Source organism: Typopeltis vanoorti, chromosome 22, assembly GCF_054136105.1.
Source record: "Typopeltis vanoorti isolate ZY-2024b chromosome 22, IOZ_Tvanoo_1.0, whole genome shotgun sequence".
Lineage (NCBI taxonomy): Eukaryota > Metazoa > Arthropoda > Arachnida > Uropygi > Thelyphonidae > Typopeltis > Typopeltis vanoorti.
The window spans coordinates 71,382,226-71,404,667 of NC_143570.1; the positions used below are offsets into that span (position 1 = coordinate 71,382,226).

At 34.0% G+C, this 22,442-nt stretch overlaps 1 long non-coding RNA gene across 1 annotated transcript in view; it reads right to left on the reverse strand.

Moving 5' to 3' along the window:
• LOC150094483 (uncharacterized) overlaps nt 1-22,442 on the reverse strand; it is a 550,669-nt gene that overhangs the window by 61,543 nt on the left and 466,684 nt on the right. The window contains exons 10-11 of the long non-coding RNA XR_016550261.1: nt 12,908-13,014; nt 918-1,012 (exon numbers count right to left, since the gene is read on the reverse strand). This is a non-coding gene — a long non-coding RNA (uncharacterized LOC150094483). The remainder of the gene's footprint in view (nt 1-917; nt 1,013-12,907; nt 13,015-22,442) is intronic.

Consider the following 22,442-nt stretch of genomic DNA (forward strand, 5'->3'; position numbering starts at 1 on the left):
AAAACTTTTACTATCTAATTTAAAAAAAAAAAATCAATAAAACTAAATCGTAAAACTGGACACAAACTTACTTGAAATTGATATTATCCAAAAGTTTTAACTTGAATTAGGACATTTTGTATGTCATTTATCAGCTAAAAACTAAATTATTATTGTATAGATTCCAAGAGTTTCACATAATAGTGACTAGTAATGATATTAATTCAGGAATTTTTTGAAGATAACTACGATACCCGAAATGAAAATTTATGAGTTCATATATTTGACTATTTCAATACTGGCTTTGGTTTGTACTTTTTTTTTTTTTTTTTGGTTATTGTTTCATCATCTACTGAAGGGTGAAGTTCACTTTGGCGATTAGATAGATTTAAATTTGCTGATGGAAACTATTTTGTATTAGACTACGACCTCCCCCCCATTCTCGACAATCCTAATGTAATCCAAAAAGTCAAGTTTAAAAAAAATGGCGTAATCTTAAAAAAAATAATAAAAAGTAAAAATAATAATAAAGTCACTCTCGGCGTAACATACTAGCCGCTAGTTTTTTTTTTTTTTTTTTTTGAATTAGTAAATCAAAAAATCAAAAAAAATGATAGTATCACTCAATGAATTAGTGAGCAAAAATGTGCAATACTAGAGCGAGAGACTTTATTTTACTAAAATACAAAAAAAAAGTCACTCTCAGCGTAATATACTAGACGCTAGGTTTTTTTTATTTATTTTGTATTTTTTTATTTTTATTTTTAGTAAAATAAAGTCTCTCGCTCTAGTATTGCACATTGTTGGTCACTAATTCATTGAGTGAACACTATCAATTTTTTGGATTTAATTCGCTCTCTGTGGCTTTAAAATTGACACACTTTTTACATTTGATAATTCATATTTAATTTTAAAATTAATATTACGAAACTGCTTACCTAATAAGCAAGGAAATAATATATTGATTCCAAGATAAGGCTATATTCTACCACTGATTATATCCCTTGCAGTAATTTCAGCTAATTCTTCACAGCTATAAGAATAACACAATATTTAGTATTTCTTAATAATTAATTACTTGTTTAATAATTATAAAGAATTATTGACAATTACGAACAATTCTGAATGAGAGGCAGCCCATGTTTGTGTATACCGAGATAATAGTATGTTTACTGATTTAGGACAAGACAAAACAAAATTGATTAAAATTGGAGCTATATTATGAAGAAGGATGGTATACTGGTGGAATTTGTGAAATTTAAAAAAATAAAAAAAAAAAAAAAAAAAAAAACCAATTTTATTATCGCAATTATTATTAGACAGTACAATCTGTTACGTTTCTTCACATAGTTTCAAATTTCATCAGACTTAACTAAATAGGTAATGAAGAAGCGTGTTTCTTGCCTCTATATATCTTTGCACAACATCCAGAGCTATTATTTATCATTGCGTAGGCAATTGGGAAACGATATTTCCTGATTTATTTCTCTCCATCATACAACCGTCTACGAACCAGAAACCTATTAAGGTTGTACAGTCTGGCACTCGTTATATGACATTACTGAGAGATAAAAGCTCTTAATTCCTAAGAAGAAAGATTCCTTTTTCTATATACTTAGCGTGTCATACAAAATAATCCTAACACTTAAATATGCAGCGAGAGAGAGAGAGATGCACTTTTGTAAGTGGTTTTCTATGGTGTACGGTCAATGTATTACAGTTACTTATAGGATGGACTTTTTTCTCTTCTAAGTAGAGCGCTATTGCCTTTTAAGATACACTTCTGGCTGTATTTTGTAGTTCCATAAATATAAGAAGGTGAAGTTATTGTCTGTCTGTCAAGCATTACTACACACATTGCTATTAGTGAATAAGCATTTCAACAGTGTATTGCATGACACAATCATATGTAAAAGTATGACTCTTTTAGATTACTGTTTGGGTTTGGTTTTATTGGGGGGGGGTGTTCATCCTGAGCTACCAAATTAATATAAAATCATATTATAAAGTATGATATTTAGTATTCATGGGAATTACTTTGCGAAACAACTTTTAAAGAGTCAGTGTTAGAATAACAAAAGAAATTGAAAAGGATGATGATGAGATTAAACTGTCCGTGATAAACAATTACTTTTCATTTTGAGAACAGCATGTCAAACGTTGTGAATTCTTATTATAACGAATTTCTACCATACTTAAATGGGTTAGAATTATCTTAAATTTCAATCGATTTAAATGTAAAGTCTGCTAGTATAGGCATGCTGAATGGATTAAAAAAAAAGAATACAATTGCTGTAATTTCATCATGGTGATCATCGTTAAGATAACGTGCGAATGATAATTTTGTACACTCCAGGTTTAATATCATTATTAAAGTTTGGGAGAAGAAAGGAGACGAACTCAAGCGAATTTCGTTAACTATAGTGCTATTGATTTTGTTCAGAAATAAAATTTTTCCGCACTAAGGTTTTGTTAAAAGCCGAAGTACGTGAATTTGTTTAGAAGTGTCCTTTCGCAATGTTAAACACTGAAATCATAGTTATTTAAATAATTTGTATAAAAAACAAAGATCCACAGCCGTTCAGAATACTTGAGATTTCAACAGCAACTATGATGACGAAATGTTCGGAATGTTTCACCGAAATGCAGCAAAAAACGAAAATAATACAATTAAGTAGCTTGCGTCCTTTCAGTCGACTCAATTTAATATCTGTACAATATCTTTGTAAACAGACTTGAAATTTCTCTTTAAAATATAGTCATGTTTTTGTTTTCCTTCACTGGCATCACATGGTTTCAGATAGGCGGATTCATATTCTGTCAAATGGCACAAAATGAAGATTGCACTTGTAATTACAGCAATTTTATGACAAGCCCAGTTAAATAGTTACATAGGGATAATCTTAATTAATTTCGATGAATTATTTTACGACACACCAGCATATTTTTTTCACGTATGGAGAAAATAAATTAAATAGAAAAAAAATTTAAATATTGCAGTATCATTACACACGTTTCTTAACGTGATCAAATGCTTCCTATTCTTTCTTTCAGATAAAAGTGACTGCAGTTCTCGAGCAGTGCGCGTTTATTGTTACAGAACGTAGAGTGTACATTCATTTCAACAAATGAAATGAATCAGTACAAAATTGAAAAACTCAATAACATGTTGTAAATGAAAGTTGAATTGAAACTGTGAAGTCTGTTTCAGTCAAACCCAAGACAATATGACACAGAGGAAGAAATCCTACGTAAATAAATGCCAATTATAACTCTCAATAAAACTTGCATACTGAACTTTCACGGAAAACAGTCTTCATACAAAAAAAAAAAAAAAATCAAGTTAAACAAATTAGTGTATCCTTCCATAATGACCTATAAATATAATTTAGTTCATATACACTGGATTATACGATATAAAAATATACATGCAATACTGAATTTTGTAAGCGTCTATTGAGATTTTTTCATTCCTGGGCATCAATAAATGTAAATGATTCTAAATTAGATTAAACAAATATAGAGTAAATGCTATAATAGTTTTTTAAACAATTTTAATACAGCTAATGATCATAGAATTGTGAGATCTACAATTATATTAATAAAAAAAACAGAAAAGAAATAAAATAATTAAACAGAAGTTCGATGCAATAAACCTCAAAAATTTTAAGTTTATAAAAACAGTTATGAAGCTGCTTAAAATAGGACATTCAAATGAATTCAGTGAGCAAAGAGAAGTATAATCAAAAGATTATCATCATTTTTATTGGTCATCTAAGTGATTATCATCTAGATGAGATTAATCAAGACTAAATAACACTATAATATCTCCGATGTATAATTATTTCTCACACAAAAAGTAACACATTTAAAAAAAAAAAAAACTGGATTTATTTTAAAAAAGGCTAAAAATTAAAAAGAAATTCTATCACAAGAAATTCAATAAAATATCTGAGACTTATACAAAACTATCAGAAAAATAACACATTAAATCCTATCCTTTAATATCAGAAAAATAAAAGAAACCATTGAAAGTTATAAAAATATGAAAGTTCTGAGAAGAGCTTTGGCAATAAGAAAAAAATAAAAAATAAATTGTCGCTCTAATAGTAAAGGTGAATTTAAAACAAAAAGCAGATATGCTTTTTGTTTCATATGAAGAATTTTATGATTGAAGAATATGATTAGAATAATTAGAATATGAATAATTAGAATATGAATAATTAGAATATGAATAATTAGATATGAAGAATTTTACATTGACAAAGAAAGAAATTTATAGACAATTATCATCATGAATAGGTGTCAATAGACGTATCAAAAATTATGAGAAGTTGAAGCTGCTTGAAACCAACGAGGGACTCTATGAGAAGATGTGCTTCAAGAACAACTGTTGAAATATGGAGAGAAGACAGTTGCTGATCACGTGGCAAGAAAATTTTCTCTGCATAAAATAGAAAACTCCAGGAAGCATGAAACATTACACTAATAATAATTATTTACAAAAAAAGGAGAAAAGGAATATTAAAATTTATAAGTCAATTACTTTATTACGACCGGCACACAAAACAATTGCGAAAGTAATAAATAAAAGAATAATGCGACAGATCAAGTATATCCAATCAGAGAAGTGGGGATGGGTTTGGGACTAAATTACAGTACAATTAATCATATCCATAGATTTAATAAATTAATATATATATATATATATATATACACACACACACACACACATAAACCTCTTTGCTTAGTCTTTGTGGACTTTGAAAAAAGCATTCGACTCCATCAAACCTCAGCTATCCTAGAATCACTTAAAACGGAATAGAAAAAACAAGAATAGAATCTGAAATACATATGTAGTCATGCCACTTCTTGTTATTAAGGTACATAAGAAAAGTGAGAAATTTCTATTGAATACAAGAATAAGAAAATGAGATAAAATAACTTCAAACTCTTCACGTCTGCCTTAGAGCACCAATTTTATGTTGTGAACTGGATAAATGGAGCAATTAAAATTAACAGAACGATTCCACCTTATCTGACCAACAGTGGCGAATTCTCCATGCTTGCTGCTCAAGCTCATTAATTGAGAAAGAAGTAATATTTATTTGTTAATAAATGCATTAATTTATAAGCATTACATTTAGGCTTTTATTTTTGTAGACAGAAGACGTCTTAAGCTTGCGCGGCAATAATTGAGCTTGGCGTTGTGTATCGAAGGCCGATGCTTGCTCGTCTAGTCAAAGCTACCTTGGCTTGTTCGGTTGTAGGAGCTTCCATGTCCTAGCTGCTGGACTGTGATTTCATGGTGCGCGCATAGCCATTTCCGCTCCCTTCTTAAATACGCGCCATACTCAGTCAAAGTAGCTCTAGCCTGTGAGCTTCAGCCAGCCTTCACAAGTGTGCGTGTTGCTTGGGAAAATTAAGTTACAACCAACTTTTTACGACGATGTTATTGCCAGTTCATAAAGAAGAACTGTAGGGTAGAATTTGTATTCAACTAGCTAAATTGAGAAAGGTAAAATAGCATTTGTAAAATAAATGTTGTATTTGTATGATTAAGTGTACATAAATTTTTAAATAGATAGTTTTAAATGGTCAGTAATTCATTATTCCGCTAATCAGACTTCAATCACCCTCCCTGAATGATAAAAGAGCAAGCGTGAATTTCAAGACCAGCATTCGCTCCCTGCTGCCCGCGATATGGCAGATATAGAAATAAAGAGAATAAGTTCAAGTGTTAATCCAAATTGTGTTGAAGATGAATTTAAAGAATGCGAAATGATATATAAAATAAGAACACCATAAAGAATTATACTGGAATAAAAAGAAGCGGAAAGAATGGTTTTGTGTGATTATTTGGAACAAATCACAAACATCAGGTGCACAGGACATCACCAGTTACATTATGCATTTAAAAAGGATAGGTTGAACACCAAGAAATAAATAACGAACGATGGTATGGTCAAAATTATTGACAAAATGGATACTTATGAATAGCAATAGACAAGGGGGAAGACAATAGAAGAGATGGCAAATGAAATTGTTAGAATTGCAGGGATGCAATGGATGAGAAAAGCTAAAAGTAAAATGAAATGGAGAAAAGTGGGTGAGATCTTCATCCAGCAGTAGACTTATCCTGGTTGAAGAAGACGAAAGCATTCATAACCCCGTTCTGTTTGGAAGAATTTTTGGTTGAATATTTTAATGTTTGCTGAAAATAATGTACAGATGGTTGGATGGATTCGTTAAGAGTGTGGAGTTAAGTAAAATCCATATTCTTTAAGATATGCATTTCAATTAATATTTTAATGACTGAGCAATAAGCCAAACATAGCACTGGGATTAATTGCTGTGGTAGCAAATGCTCAAATATAAAAATGTTATTGTGCAACATACCTGTTTCGCAATATTTCGTGTTCAATTCATAGTTCCATATTGCTGAGAAGTTATATCTCTTAATAGCATGAATTTAAATGTAGACTGGCAGGAACAGCAATAAATAGAATATCTGAATACCTAAATATTATAATTCTGTTCGGATGTTTAAAAGGCCTAACAAGCAGATTTAAAATATTTTAGTGCAATTGCATGTATTTGGAATATTTGAATTTTGAAGACTTCACATTCATCTCGCCAATTCAAATTAATGAACTCAAGAAAAAATAGAAAATACATGTAATATACATAACTATTCATCAGTTGGAAAGTTTATTAAAGTAAGAAGTCATTAATAAATGAATAATACAAGTCATTTTCTGCTTCTGTTTTAGTTTAAAAATTTCAGGTTGAAATAGTAAAGCTTTCACCGAAAAAGAGAGCCAAAAGGCTTCACTTCGACGATGCAAAATTATTCAAATTAAGTGGATATCGAATCCAACATTATTTCATAGCTGAATATAGAAACTACAAGAGTTTCATGTTGAATATATAGAAACTATAAACGTTTCGGCGGATCCAAGCATAAGCAAACCTTTCATGACAGGGGAAACTCGTAGTAAATGTGGAGTAAGCTCTGATCACTATCCTTAGTATTTTCCATAATGTAAAACACATCTCCTAGTGGACATGTATGATGTTATACATTATGGGGGGGTCTCTACCTAGACCGGTTTCGACCTTTGTTAAATGTCCAAGTACAGGTCAAACTCCAAAAGCTCAGCGTCGTTCCCCTCAGTAACAGGCTCACCCTGCCACTGAGAACTCTCAGAACCGGTTGGCTCTACACCGTGACAGGCTCATTCTACCACCGAGCAGAGACGCTCATTTGCTCATATGTCATCTGAGGGGTAACAGAAACAGCTGTGTCTCAGTTAACTTCATGGGCTACTACAGCATTGCCATTCATTACCCCCCCCCCTCCACCTAGGACCTGGGTGACAGCAACAGCCAAGCCTCAGTTAAAACTTCATAGGCTAGAGCATTGCCAATTCAACAGTCACCCAGGTCCTGGGTGTGTGTGTGGGGGGGGGGGGGGTAATGAATGGCAATGCTGTAGCCTACAACTGAGGCACGGCTGTTGCTGTTATCCCTGAGATAAAAAATGAGCGGCTATGCTCGGTGGTGGGGTGAGCCTGCCACGGTGTAGAGCCAACCGATTCTGAGGGTTCTTCTCAGTGGCAGGGTGAGCCTGTAACGCTGAGCCTTCGGAGTTTGACCTGTACTTGAACATTCAACAAATGTCGAAACCGGTCTGGGTAGTGACACCCCCATAATGTATAACATCATACATGTCTGATAGGAGATGTGTTTTACATTATGGGAAATACAAAGGATAGTGATCAAAGCTTACTCCACCTTTATTACGAGTTGCCCCTGTCATGAAAGATTTGCTTACGCTTGGATTCGCCAAAACTTTTATAGTTTCTATATATTCGGCATGAAACTGTTGTAGTTTCTCTATTCTGTTTTGAAATAATGTTGGATTTAATATCCACTTAACTTGAATAGTAAAGCTTTCATTTACAGTATTTTTCTGTATATATTCATCCTATTCCGGTGATTACATTTAGTGCAAGAATCCGTATTATAAAAAATAAAACCCACAGATGAGTACTTTTGAATAATAATGGCCAGAATTCAAATACGCTCTATTAAATATCAAATTGTTCAACGTGAAGAATGAATGGTGATTAAGCTTTATAAAATCTGTTGTTTAATGAAAATGTAGTATGCTTGGAAGATGAGATTGCAATACCTGTCTACAGATAAATGGTGCGAAAATCGATTAAAAACTTACCGATACATGGGTATTTTTGAACCAGTATTTCGGTAAATCAAAATATTTTAACATGTTGTAATAATTATAATATTGACTAATTTTGTAACACGAGTCCATGTTTGAGTAAACCCGCTCTGATCTTAATGCGCCTCCTGGCTGAGTAGTGATATGCTTAAGTTAGCAGTAAGCTGCTTGCATTATTACCTCAGAAACTTCATGATTAACTTTGTAGTACTATAGTAACTCGTGAAGTTATCACGTTCTCGTCAGGCTGTGACTGCCCGAGTTGTATATCATGCGGGAAACTCGCTTGAACTCAGCATCTGGCGGCACACTTTTACAATTTGTTAAATAGATATGGCGTGCCAATTTCAATTCGGTAGACTCACTTATACAAATAGTCTGTGTGAACCATCTTAATGGTATAAAAAGTCCCAAATGTAATGCGTGTAGCAAGGTAATGTAGTCAACGCCACATTTTATAATATTTCATGTGGCTTGATATTTGATGAATGGAGTTTTTCGTAGCCATGGCTCAAAAATTAACCCCGTGGTATTATTTTAAACGTATTGAAACGAAGATGCGGCTGCCTGTAAACTCTGCTCAAAAACATAAAATAAAAATAAATTATTTGGGTCAGGCTCCCACTGAATGAGGCTTAAAAGATCGAAATCGATCTGGGTAGTGGCCCCCTCCTGTAATGCATACATTACGGAATACTAAGGCAATTAATGTGAAGTTATTAGCCTCTCTATATAAATAGTCTTATCTTGAAGATAAATCACGTGCAAACTTTGTTTGCTTACATTTGGAAAAAAAGATTGAACAAAAATATAATTTTTTGGCAAGCTTAATTTAACTTGCTACAAAAGGTCAAAGCAGTTGATGGAAGTATTAATAACTTATATGATCATTTAAAAAGTCAAAACCAAAAGAACTTATTAAACACAAAGAAAGAAAACACTGATCATACAACAGCTGTAACTCAAATGATCATGTTAAGACTGGTTGTGTTCTGGATCAAAAATTACGTCATATTTTAACATAAACAACTAACGAATCTTTATATGCTGTAGTAGCCCTCGTGACAGCATTGGTTCGGTTTCCCTTTAGTAAACGTATATAAAATATATATAAATATGGAATAAGAAAGATAATCGTGGATTTAGTGGCATGTCTTTAAAATAAAAATGAAACAAAAAATTCAACTGAAGTTAGTTACTCCGTTGTTGAGGATCCTGCAACTTCAGATTTAGTTTCATCGACAGTTTTAGTTATCAATGAAGAAAGAACTTCATTTGGTGATAAAGTAAATGGGGGAAAAAGCTGAAGTAGGTAGCCTGTGAAGATTCAAACTCAAAGAAAATAGCGCTAAATATGTATCAAAAGAAAAAAAAATGTATTTTCAAGAATAATAGGAAAATATTTAAAAATGGCTTTGTGTTGCCTAATAACCAGTCGACCAACAAGTGTCGAATCAGAGGGAGATTTTTCCTCACCTTCTCTCTTCAACCTTATGGTTGGTGGGATAACAGATGGCACTTTATTAGGTATAATGCTTATGGTATAGGATGGTTTCCATTGCCCATTCCTTGCCATTCAGTATTTGTCTGCTGAGGTAAGTGTTCACGAGACCGTTTTGCCTGTTTAAAGGTATGACAAACCTAAGTTTCCGGAATAAAAAACTCTTCACCTACATATGAGACCAAATAACGTTTAGTGGAAAAGCCCCGATAAAGGTTCCTCACATCACAGACTGGATTCGAACCTAGGTCTTTGTCAATATCGACTGTGCTATGGAGGCAACATTTTACACTGCTGGATTAATTTTTACATAAATGAGGTGATATTTAGGGGACCATAGCTCCGATGAGTTATGTTTCCAACGCGATCATTTTAATAATAAAACTACTAAATTAATAATTTTGTTTTCCTTATCTTTAAAGTTAAAAAATATGTTTATAATTTATATTATTACATCATTGAATATTAATGCTATTCGTATTTATATTGTTCTATGGAATAATTTGCTTATCGTCATGTTTATGTTTCAATATACAATTTTATTTATTAATATTAATATCTACTAAATGTCTTTCAAGTGTAACTTGTTTGAAAATGTAAGAAATTAACGGCAATTCACTAAGTCAGTAAATATGTGCTTATTACTTGGAAGTAGCTGCCTATGTTTATGGGTTTGTATAAGCTGATAAATTTTGGATGAGTTTTGGCGGCGGCTGGTAATAGCGGTTTTATTTTTCTCATTGCTCTTTGGTTCTCTTTGGGAATCAATTTATTAGGAGGAAAGAATATTGGTGTGAACGATAACCAACAACATATCTATAAATAATCCAGCAGAAACGGTAATAAATATACGCTAAATTTTTTTTGCCAATATCTTTACAGAGTACCTAAACAGAAAAAAAAATATTTTTATGTACCAATGAAAAAAGAAAAATACAACTTGAGTATTAAAAATGCTACACGAACTAAATTACTATATATGTAATCCTTATTAAATTTCATCCCTAAAACAATATGAAGTCTTATTCATTCTCAAATTGTGCATTCTCCGCAGTATTAATTTCGCAACCTTTGGGCAAACTGTGCTTCTGAATATTAACAAGCTCTATTCGACGGGTTTTCATGCTATTCTTCTCTTCCACAGTTACTGCAGTGGATCGCTTAGTCTAGTATCGCTCAATACTTGAATGCAAGAGGCGCTTGGATAATGCGAAGAAGTGTGAAAGAGGTAAAAGCTTTAAGGCCTGAAGGAATAAAAGTTGTCACAGAGCTGAGTGCTTCATCGATTATTATGCACAGTCGCAAGTGATACGTAAGTAAATGCAGATGTGTTTGGAGTCGTTATCTTACGGCCGAAGGCAAACAACATTTGTGAAACCGAGGGGGTTGTGTAAATGGGAAGTGAAAACTTTAACCGGGATCTCTCCTGCAGATATATCTACATCGAACTATGGAGATGTATTCAGGTTTAATAATACTTTTACTGCGACAAAATCTGTATTTCGCTAACCTCAAAGAAAATTGCCTTCGGTGAAGAAATATGTTACAAGCCTCAATCTCGTACAGCGGAACATCGAAACTTCCCTGGAGATCGGAGAAGAGTGGATGTAAAGACCATGATGCATTTGTGGGTTTAAATGATGGAATACTACCGACAGACCTGATTTTATTGGGAGGAAGAACATCTCTTATGGCTCAACAATTTCCCATTCCTATATTTATTAGGCAGAAGAAATGGATGTTGAACTGAATGTAAAGGGCAACTCTGATGAAGATCTCGGACAACTGATATAAATATAGATATAAATATTTGATATAAATATCTCATGACCTTCGTCGATAAATTAGTACCATGATTGAACACTACAAAACTACACTGCTTGATGATAACATGATATTCGTATTTCATTCTGTCCAATAATTATATTGAAATCCTTAATAAGGTCCTTAAGTAAATGTAATTCACATATCCTTTGGATGGAAGGATTAATTAAGCGGGTTTCACACTGTGATTGAGATTGTTTCATCAGAAAACTGGAGATTTTATTCGTTCAGAAGAGAAAACTGTTCACAGAACAATTCAACTATCAAATTTGTTTAGTACTTACAATGTTCAATAAAAATCTTACCCAGGAAAATTTCTACAGCATTCCTGGATGGTATAAAGGATAGCGTATTCAGAAATAAATCCTGTTCTGCAGAATAAACATGGAAGTTTTTCAAGATATTCCGTAGTTCCAGTAAGAAATTGGAGTCTCACGTCAAGCGACGAAAATCATCTAACGCCGAAATATTTTCACAGCATTCATTGTACTTAGTACCTGTTTGGACAAGGTGAGTTGTATTACATAAGCATTATAAGGCTTATGTACCCCTGTGGAAACGGAATTTGCATCCAAAAGCGCTAGGCGCACAAAGAAAGATACTGGTTTAGTCCAATTCGAGTTCGACTGGAGGAACCTTTCTAAGCTTTTATTTGGCCATAACTCGAGTTAGTTGATCTTTCGAACGAACAAGCAGTTTTCACTCCCTCCCTCTCGGAAGTTTTTTTAAATACTACAATTCGAAAAGACCATTGAACTCGCATTATTTCCAACAGTAATGTATAGTGTTAAAGACCACGAAATGGCGGTGGTCTGCCTTGCAATCTCTCCTGATTGCTAATTAAAATTAATAATTTTAATGTCTTGACCAACTACATCTAATTAGCTAAGGGTTGGGATTTTATCCCCCCCCCTTCAAGCTTCCAAAAGCGGATTTATATTTATTAATATTGTTAGGCTCTCTCTCTCTCTCTCTCTCTCTCTGTGTGTGTGTGTGTGTGTGTGTGTGTGTGTGTGTGTGTGTGTGTGTGTGTGTGTGTGTGTGTGTGTGTGTGTGTGTGTGTGTGTGTGTGTGTGTGTGTTAAGTACTATACTTTCGAAGTACAGCCTATGCCCTTCTAAGTTTTTGTTGTGTATGATGTTATGCACTTTTTGTACATAGTTTAATCTCACATAATATAAAAATGCATTTCAGTTAAGTTATAATAATCAATTACTATTATAAGAAAATGGTATTATTAAACAGCAAGTGGTAAAAATATAAAAAATTAATAAAGCTTATATTTTATTATTTCTAATGCAAATTACTAGAATTTAATGAATTACTGTTTACTTAGCAGTAAAAATAAGCTTTCATACCGATCCTCGAAAACATTTCCTGTCTTGAAAAATCAGTTAATTATACGCTACTCTTCCTTCATGTGAAATCTTCATCCTGTTAAATGTGTAGCCTTTTGATTTCACCTCTGAAAAGAAAGTAAGAGCGTGCTAAAATCAACAAAACACAGTTTTAAATAGTAAACATCAATGAAGAAAATGCAGTTAAATATAAATAAGAGATTCGAAGCGCGCTTGACGAAAAGCTTTAAATGCAGTTAGATTTAATTTCAACACTCAGAGCGGTGAATACAAACATATCAAAAGCAATGGTGATAGAGTGTGTTTGTTCAAAGGAAAGGTGAGAAAAAGCATAACAAAGAATTTATTCTCATTAGATCGCCCTTCTTGGCTTGTGAAATAAAATAAGTATCTATAAACCAATATAACACCAACGAAAGTAAAAATAATGAAGAAATAAATAAACAACTTCACAACTTAGAAATAAATGAAGCCAGATACGAGACACAAAATTGTATTAATATAAAAATAGAAAGGGCAAATACTAAAATGGCAACAGCATTGAAAAAGGTGATTTGGTATGTAATCAGAAGGAAAGTGATGTTGTGCAGAGGTGTCGAGCAAACGTCTTTCAACAATTTATCCATGACAACTAGAATACCAATGGTCAGATGACAATATTCATCGTCTACGTGTGTGGACATTGGTTATTTCCATGATTTCATTTCCTTCAAGGGGAACAAGGGTATTCTCTCCTGTAATGGATCCATTATATTTTACTAAGATATAGTGGGGTCATTTTGCCATGTGTGCGTCCGAGGTAGCATTGTTTTCCCCCAACCCATCCATTTTGCTCTTTTGAGTTGCTATTAGATCATACTATTCGAAGAATGAATTCTAATTCTAAGAGGATATATTCTAACCATACAGGTTATTTCTTCCTTAGAATACTTTGAGTGCTGTCTTTCAACATATGAGGGTTTTTTTCACCGTGTTGTGCGATACTTCTGCCACGCCCTCAGATATAGAATGTTCTACGTGAGATCACCTTCGCAATTAGTACAAAGGTGATCTCACGCGATCACCAATCACCTACCTTGCAATTAGTAAATTGTATGTTGTGCACTTATTCTTCATTCCCATGCTCTTTATTGCTGCAATGAGCATGTGTTTCTACTATCTCTGCTGTATAGAGCAGTGGTCTCCCCAGGGGGGTACGCGAGTCGATACGTGAGGGTACGTCAAAAAATATTTTATCGATACGAAAAAAATTAAGTAATTAATTAAAGATAAAGAATATTACTTTCTTTCATCAATTAAACATATATCTAATATAGACAAGAACGTTATAAAGATCCTGTAAACTTAAATTTTCTAGTAGCGTACATTGGGCGACTTTGCACACATAATCGTCCGTGGCAAAGCTGTCATGTTTTTTAAAACTAGGGAGTAAATATCTTACTTCTTATCATTGCCATTGTTTGCAGAGCATCCTAGTGTTGACAAGCCCAACTAGAGAAGGAAAATTGCTTAGTTATCCTGCTATCTACATATGACACCACAGTTGTATTAATTATTTGACTATTAGTAGTAAGTTTAACGATTTTTTTAGTATATATTGTTTCTGTGCAATTCCAACGCCTTCTTGTGTTTACTTTTACGTTTACATTAGACATAGTGAATTAATATTATCAAAATTGCTTACATTTTTAAAAGTGTTTGATATTACCAATAGTAAATGAATTATATTTAAATTTTACAAATTAACCCTCACAAAATGGATAAATGGTTAAAAAAAATTCCTCCAAAGAAACCGCAAATTGAAGATAATTATGATAATACTTCTACATCAGACGAACAATAAGGAAAAGATAGGATTGATTCTTCTATTCAAACAAGTTCGTTATCAGTGAAATTAAGTGATAAAAACATTAATCTGAAACTTAACAAAACCTTGCCAAAGAAAGTTCGAAATTATCAAGAGACTACTTGAAATGAGGATTTACATCGACGATAGTCAACAATGAACCTCGTCCTACATGTGCATTGTGTCATGAGACGCTATGTAATGGAAGTATGAAACGATCGATATTAGTAAGACACTTAAAAACTAAACATCCTGAACATGAACACAAATCTTGACAATTCTTTGAACAATGTTTGAAGTCATGTAATTCTCAATCCAACAACTTAAAAAAATTCACTAAAATTAAATAAATATTTGGAGGCATCTCTTGAGGTTGCATTCTTAATTGCAAAAGACCAAAAGCCACACACCATTGGGGAAACACTTGTACTCCCAACCGCCATAAAAATGGTAGAAATAATCCATGGAAAAGAATATGCAGATACACTAAAAGTTATTCCCTTATCAGCAAATACTATTGGTAGACGTATAGAAATCATTGCAGATAATCTAAAGAAGCAACTATTAAAACAATGACTCAATGTGGGAAATTTGCTACACAGCTTGATGAAAGCACAGATGTTGCCAACATGTCTCAGTTACTGGTATTTACTAGATATTATTTTAATAATGAATTACACGAAGAACTACTTTTTTGTGAGGCACCTCAGGAAAGATGTACAGGGGAAGATATCTTCTCAACAGTAAATAACTTCTTTGTTAAAAACAATATTTTGTGGAAAAATTGTTTAAGCGTAACTAGCGATGGAGCAGCTGCTTTAATTGGTACAAAGAAAGGATTCAAAGGAAAAGTAACCGAAATAGTACCACATGTCAAATTCATTCATTGTATTATCCACAGGCCTTTGAATAGTAATATATTTACAGTACTATGTCAAGAGATGGGCAGTATCCACGAAAATCTTCTGTACCACACGGAGGGTGGTTGGTTATCTCGAGGAAAAGTGCTTAAGAGAGTTGTAGAACTAAAAGATGAGTTACGCATTTTCCTACTGGATAAAGATAAGACATTTGCAGATCTTTTCAATAACGATAAGTGGTTATTAATACTATGCTACCTAGCTGATATTTTTGAAAACGTAAACATGCTTAATTTGTCCCTTCAAAGACAAGGTAACATTTTAACAATGAATGAGAAAATAACTGCATTTCGAAAGAAAATGGTGCTGTGGAGAGAGAAATTTGAAAAAAGGAATGTTTAGAAATGTTTCCATCTTTATCTGATTTCGTTACAGAAAATAATGTAAATGTAAAACAAACAAAAAATCTAATATCTGCTCATTTAAAAAGTTTAGAGACATATTTTTGTAACTTATTCATAGATCTTCCTGGAAGAATTTCAATGGATTTTATACCCATTTGCATAAAATGTAAAAATTTACCACCTTCCGATTATTTATCAAGAGCAATTAATTGACATTAGATACAACACAACTTTGAAAAACGAATTTCAACAGAAATCTCTTCACAATTGGTGGATGGGACTGAAGTCCGAGTATAGCAATTTAGTAAACACTGCAAATGATGCACTCCTACCGTTTGGTTCTACTTATTTATGTGAGGTATCATTTTCTGCAATGACAGGTATTAAAACCAAATATCGAAATAAATTAAACTTGGAACCAGACCTTCGCAGTATCAGAAGCCATCGAACCAGAATTTCAAGAAATTATGAAAGAAATGCAAGGCCATTGTGCACATTAAACATAGTAATAAATATGTTTGTTAGCTGTTAATAATAAAAATAACGTGTAAAAATATCTAGCGTTTTTTAATTATTATATGATGATACAAGACATATTACAATAGATTTTTGCTCAATCAATTGGGGGTACGCGCTATTTATTTTTTCTGTCTTGGGGGTACGCGATCAAAAATCTTTGGAGACCACTGGTATAGAGCACAGATGGCATAGCCACAAAAGGTATATAAGTATAACCGTAATTCTGATATTAAAGCAGAGCAAAGAAATCGTGATGTACAGTTGGCCACTAGTTAAGATACACTGGGCTCACTGATGTTGGGAATTAAAAGGTAAGAATGATATTCTTGGTTGATACTAGGATGCGTCCGTAAGTAGAACTGTTGTTATGACTGTCACTCACTGATCTTGTAATGCAGAACCAATTTCATTATTGGGAACATCGAGGGGATCCTTTTCTGACATCATTTCTCGGGAAAAGTTAAAAGTTGTGTAAAATGGTTATCGTAATTGATATCCCTCCAACTGATATTGCAAGAATGCGTTGCTCTGAATAATTTTAACAGCAGATTTTTACTAGGATATCTACTGAATGAAGTGCTTTAAAATGGGTTTTCTGGATTTTCCCGATATAGTAGGTGTCTCTGATATTTCCCCTTTTTTGGCTGGGCAATCCAGGACCACCAGTCTTATTCAAACAGTTCAAATATAGCAAACTACCAGGCCACCCCCTTTCAGATGTCCAAAGACTGCACACCATACGGCAAACACGGCAACAGTGCTTCGGATCCCAGTCTGGAAGAAAAGAAACGTCAAAATGACTCCAGAGAAATAGAGCCAAGAATACAAGTATGGGGGACCTATCAGTGAGCGGTCCACCTTCATCACAAATGGGCACCTCACATGGAAGGAAAACTATAACAAATTTATAGTTCTTATAGTTGTTTTCTTATGCTGGGATGTTCATAGCATAAACATGACAGCAAACTCATTGCAAAGATGTGCATTTCGAAAAGTGACAGAGCTTTCTACAGTTAAAGGTTTGCACAATTTGGAAACTTGATCCAGAAACCTTTGTAATAAAATAAAAAAAATATTGTAAACATGGCTGACTGGAAAGCACATTTTGTCAATAAGAGCTACTTAACGGCACATTATTTAATCTGGTATCTTGTATCTTGAATTAACCGAATATTCGAACCTCCCGTTTGCACGATCAAACGCGCCCCAACATAACATACCATATGAAAATGAATTTCATACAACCTATGCTCATTATGATTCATGCTCGGTGTTAACTAAAAGTGCATGTGCAGGTTTGAACTCTTACATGAGGGAATGTGACTTGAAGTGGCTCGCCAAACAATTACGGTATGAAATCTAGGATGGACATACTACTAGAAATCAATCTAATCTATTGCCTTAAATATTGTACATTCAGGACAATATTTAACTAGGTGACTGAAAAAACATCAACCCTACCTGCACTTTATTTGTTATGTGAGAGCAAGTAGAACATCTAACTTAGCATCGAATCTTCTAACCGGAAGTCGCAAAGACGGCTCAGCTGCAAGCATGTCGTCAAATATTCCACCTAAGATAATAACTGCAGATTTATGTGGCAATCAGGATCAAGCTATATGCCCATATGTTCAAGGCCAACAATTTAGATAATTAAAAACATCGTATCTTATTTGTGAATAGTAAGGCAATGTTTAATGCTGGTTTCTCATCAACTGGACTATAAACAATTTGGCAAATAGCAAACGAGTGAAGCATTTATCGGGTTAAGTGATTCTATCAGCTGGACATGGAGCGGATGTGACCACTTTGTGTGCAAAACTCAATAATATAGTGAGAAGTGTGAAGCCCTGTAGGTATCTGTCAAGTGTCCTGTAATGCACTTCAGCTAAACCGCGAAAAATCTATTTATTCTCAATATATTACTAAAGGTTGAATTGTAGCAGAGATGGTTTGAGTGCAATCATTCTGTCTCACAGGCACAGCAATGAATGTTATTACTGATGATGAACAAATACTGGGGAATTTTTATGCTTTTCCAGCTCTTACAAATGCATAACATTTTGCACTTTATTGGGTGAATGTCACTCGTTTCTTCAAACATACTCCGTCCTCACGAACACGAAATCTAAGAATTGTCATCTGAAGAAGTGAGCTGCTACGACATGAAATAAAGACAAGAACTTGCAGTAGCAAGCTCTTGTCACATGCATACATACACACGCACGTCGAAACGGATTTCACAGATAATCAGATCTACTTATCCTCACCAGCGCACTGAGAAGGATAACCGGTAACGGTGTGACGTAACGCTGCATTATTTTGTTAAATGGGTACGTGGCACCATAAGACAGAGTCGTAATCGCTAAAGATTTTGAGTTGTGAGCATAAAACATGCAGTAATCATTACGACAAAATCATACGAAGTAAAATCGTATATTCTGGACATTACATAAACGATCATTTGATTACGAAAACTTGCTTACTTTTGAGAAGCAAAAAAATCACTCAGCAGATGTGAAGAAGGTTCTACCTAATTAACCTATCCGAAATTTCCTAACACTAAAAACTAGGTAAACAGAGGACTTGCAGTCCAGTACCAGATAATCTATCATACCACCATACACTTGGATTTCTTCGGATCTCGGAGCTGACCGCAACCGGAAGGTGCATAGGGGGCGAATAGTGGATCACCACTCCACACACACACACATATGAAGGGCAACTGCGAGATAAGCAAGATAACCTAACCTGAAGGATAAGCAGTTTCGGAACAACTGCAGCATTTCCATCAGGGAGAGTGGAGCAGCCTTTGGCGAGGCCTCTCAAACTAAATCGCCACAGGACCCTAAGACAATGTGACATGGTGCCCCCATGTCGCCATTAAATTAGCATATGCCTAGGGAGGAGCCTGAAAATCGACCGCAGTGATAAGTTAAATATATTCAGTATGAGATTTTTTTATTAAAATTTTCACCCATAGAAGATTTTAAACTAACAGTACATTAGTGACGTAAGTGAGCTAAGGTGGTTTCTTTTTTATTTTATTTTTATTTGCATTTTGGTTAATCCGGAAACTGTGCTTTGGAGACAAGGCGTGGAACTTTAAACTTCAAGCTTCTAGTAAGAAGGGGACGACTGCCTCACACCAAACAATGAAATATGCCCCCCCCCTCTTAAAAAAGCAGTCACAAACATCCATTGCAGGATCCAAACCAGTATCCTGTTTGGTTGGAAAGTGGACAAGCTAACTGCTCTGTCAACAAGGCCGACAATTATGCAAATATATTAATATCATCAGTTGGCAAGTCTGTACATATACATCCGAGCTAACCGACATTCTGCCGCGTGCTGAACTAGAGGGGCGTTTTCATATGTCGGATGATGTGAAAATATTCATAGAACCACCAAACCATAGTTATCGAGCTTAGAATTAATGGCTTATACACATAAGTGCCTGTATACACATTTAAAGTTTATCTTTTTCCCACCCCATCAACACCTTCATTCTCTGAAGCTTTCTTAATTTTTTATGTATATATTTTATACACAAGCGCACAACATTAGTGACATGTTCAACATTGCTAAATTAGATAAATATGCATTAATTTTAATTATCTATCCTCCAGCCATAAAGCCTAGATTTTTAATGTTACATAAGTTCGTCCTTTTCTAACTCACAGCCGTAAACTATTCTACATATATTTTATTCTTACAGTTATCAAATGAAATCCGTACTAACTCTTCTTCACGGTGTTTTAATGATCCCTGTTTTAATGCAAACTCCTGCTGTTTGTCTTAATATACAGTATATCCAGAACTAACTCATATACTTAATCCCCTCACAATTTCCCTAGAAACATTAATCAGATTACAGCTAAAATCTACTATTGTCTTTCCGACATGATTCTCTCTCATTCAAAAAGATCCAAATCCTGGTATTATTATTTTTTTTTACAGTCAGCCTGTATAAGAAGTTTGATCCTCTATATAATTCATTACACTCCTGCTTCATGTCAACAGCAAAGAGGAAACTGTTTCTTTGAACTAAATCTGAATTCTTTATTAACGTTTTAAACAATGTCTGAACATCGAATCTTGGGATACTTTTCTCCTAATAACCTAACTCTATGAAAACTTTCCCCTTATTGTTTAGGAAATTGGTTACTCTCAACCAGTTTCCTAGCTGATATCAGTAGGCGATAGTCAATACCTATTTTGCACATTTTAGCCTTAGATTCGTATGTGAAACGTTTTAAAGACTTTTCTAAAATCGTACCCAAATGTGGTTCTATTTCACTCAAGATTTTCTTTTAAAAAAGCATAATTTTTTTTCTAATTGTTTTCGAGGATTTTGTCATCAATTTGTCTACAACACTAACAGATTCACGACTATAACTTGTGTGATCAACCACGCTTCTTAAACTGGAATAATTCGTAAAATTTCTGGTTGATTAGTATTAATTCCTAGTTTCAGTGATTCACTGAAGAGTAGCAAAGTCGGGCTATCTACAACCAAAGATCCCTAAAATTAGCAATGTTAGGTAGCGTATATAATCGTTTAAGATATCAACCATTTCCTTCAATTCCCCTTCCCTCATTATGTTATTAGGTAAATCTTTTCCCACAACCAGCATTTCCTCAAATTTAACAGTTCCCCTATTTAATATATATATATATATATATATATACAGGGTGTTCGGGATAAATTTGACATATTTATAATTAATTATATTTTTCCGTAAGTTACGTGTATTAACACACACTTCTCTTCATTTAAAAGTTTGGACCCTTCTTCATTCACATACAAGATGTCAGAAAGGATGGATAGCTGGAACCCACCTGAATCATGGAAGAGAATAACTTGTATCATGATGATTCGTGCCCGCCATCAAAATAAGGATATTACGACTGCTGCCCAATGCTCCCTGAATACAGTAAAAACAATCAGGCATGAACTAGAGACTTGCAATGGTGACTACGAGAATGTAGCAAGAAGAAAGATCCCTAGCAGACGATCTGATTGCGTTCGTACAGCAGAATTCCTCGCAAATCTGCAGGAACAGGTGTTGAAGAACCCTGGCATTGGAATTCGGGCTTTGTTCGTGGAGTTGCTAACTGTAGTCAAGCCCTGGATAACAAGGGTAGCCAATGGTAGGCCGTATGTATGGCAGCAGGATTCGGCCCCTTGCCACACCTCTGGGAAAAGTCAAAAATGGTTGTCTGAAAATTTCTACGACTTCACCAGTCCAAATGTTTGGCCTCCAAACTCCCCAGACCTTAACCCCATGGATTATTTTGTATGGGGCGCAGTTGAAAAAGACACCAATCGCACTTCCAGTAATACAAAAGCCCAGTTAATGGATAAAATTAAAACAGTTTTTGCGGCCCTTCCCAGGGAGACTGTAGCATCAGTTTGTTCGAGGTTCCGAAGCAGAATTGAAGCTGTGATCGATGCTAATGGTGGTTATTTTGAGTAAATCTTGTTGATAGTATTGTAATTAACTCTGCCTGTAATGTTTTTTGTCAATTCATTAAATTTAATAGATACAAAGAAGATTTTCTTTTTCCTTACGAAACTGTCAAATTTATCCCGAACACCCTGTATATATATATTAAATAGGGGATTAAATGTATGTGTGTGTATATATATACACACACCTTCATGAAAGGTGCAGGTTAATGTGATAGTACTATATGAAAATTTACATTACTAACTTCTTATTGACAGTTTTTCTCCAAATTAATGTTATCTCACAGGACACCAATACCGTCAAATCTTATATTTCAGTGCCATTGGTTTCTTCTGAGGCAATGAAATATAATATATCAATCCACCTAGATCTTCGTCTTCCTCTGGCTCTTTTCCCTTGCTAGTAAATACCTGCTTTGATGATCTTTCATTT